The sequence below is a fragment of the Octopus sinensis genome, unplaced genomic scaffold (genome assembly GCF_006345805.1).
Source record: "Octopus sinensis unplaced genomic scaffold, ASM634580v1 Contig13139, whole genome shotgun sequence".
Classification (NCBI taxonomy): domain Eukaryota; kingdom Metazoa; phylum Mollusca; class Cephalopoda; order Octopoda; family Octopodidae; genus Octopus; species Octopus sinensis.
In genome coordinates this window covers 95,001-96,824 of record NW_021832851.1, presented here as the reverse complement: position 1 = coordinate 96,824, position 1,824 = coordinate 95,001, and positions in this window count along the sequence as shown.

The window sequence follows — 1,824 nt, the reverse complement described above, 5'->3', positions numbered from 1 at the left end:
TAATTTATTGGCGTGGAGAAGTCATTAAGATGTTGCAGTAATGAGTCTAAATTGTGGATATGGATATATATATATATATATATATATATATATATATATATATATCCATACACCTACATATATATATTATTTTACTTGTTTCAGTTATTTAACTGTGGCCATGCTGGAGCACCGCCTTTAGTCGAGCAAGTCGACCCCGGGACTTATACTTTGGAAGTGTAGACTTTTCTATCGGTTTCTTATACCGAGCCGCTAAGTTCGGGAACGTAAACAAACCATCATCGGTTGTCAAGCGATGTTGGGGGACAAACACAGACACCAAAATACACACACACACCACACACCACACACACACACACACACACACCACACACACCACACACACATATATATATATATTATATATATATATATATACATATATACGACGGGCTTCTTTCAGTTTCTATCTACCAAATCCTCTCACAAGGCTTTAGTCGGCCCGAGATTATAGTAGAAGACACTTGCCCAAGGTACCACGTAGTAGGACTGAACCCGGAACCATGTTGTTGGTAAGCAAGCTACTTACCATACAACCAGTCTTGCGCCGCGCACACATATGCATATATATATTATATATATATATATATATATATATATACACATATATATGCACTCAAGCGTATGTATGGCTGGAGGAGGAGGGGAGAGAGAAAGATCAATTATTGTTGCATTTTAAAATTTGCTTTCAGTGAATAAATATTAGAACTACTTGTTGATGTGCACACATACACGCAAACACACACACACACACAGACACACAGGGATACAGACACACACAGACACACACACACAAACACAGAAACACAGGCACACATTCATACACACATGTAACAAATATATGTTAGTATGTTTGGGCGTATATAAGTGTGTATTTATGTGGAACTATTTCTGATTATTCCAAATATTTATCCATTATATTTTCGATAGTGTTATGTAATTAATTCATATAGCTGTGTCCTTATTTTTTTATATTCATTAGTAATCACTTGTTTCATACTTGAAAGCTTTAAACTCCGTCTAATATTGCTGAAAATTTAATAACGTATCATCTGAAATAAGATAATAGTTTATTATTTTTTCATAATATAAGTTCTCTCACTCTCACCATACAATGAACGTTGTATAATAGATATCATCATAATAGTGCATTGTAATTTACAATAAATAATACAATAGATAACTATTTCAAAGTATACAATTAGTAGCAGATGCAGAAGAGATAAATAATGTTTTTATTGATGCTTTCTACGGTGAATATATTTCCCCAGCTGGAGCAATTTTTGTTTTCGTGTTTCATGAGTAAAATAGGGTGGCTCGAGACATCTCCACTTTTTCAAAATAGCAGTTAGATCTACCTCAAATTGTGCTCTGTTGAATTAAACGTATAAATCAGAAATAATGCTAATCTGAATTCATTATCCAGGAAATTATGAAATACCGAGATATATACGAGGGTGAGTGAAAAATTATACTTTTGATTTGTTTAATGTATTTACACAAAGGCGGGGGATAAAGCACGTCATTTTTCTTCAGCCGTAGGAAATCGACGATCTCGTAAAACATCACTGAGCGGTCCAAAGATATGATAGTAGGAAGGGGCGAGATCTGGGCTGTAAACAGAGTATTTCAGCACCTCAAAATTCAATTGGTTAATGATTTCAACGGTCTGGGCGGCCACGTGTGGGCGTGCATTGTCATGCAACAACAAACTTACTTCGGCGTTTAGTGCGAATTACTGGCTTCAGTTTGTTGGGCAGCAAAGCAATGTATCTTGCACTGTTG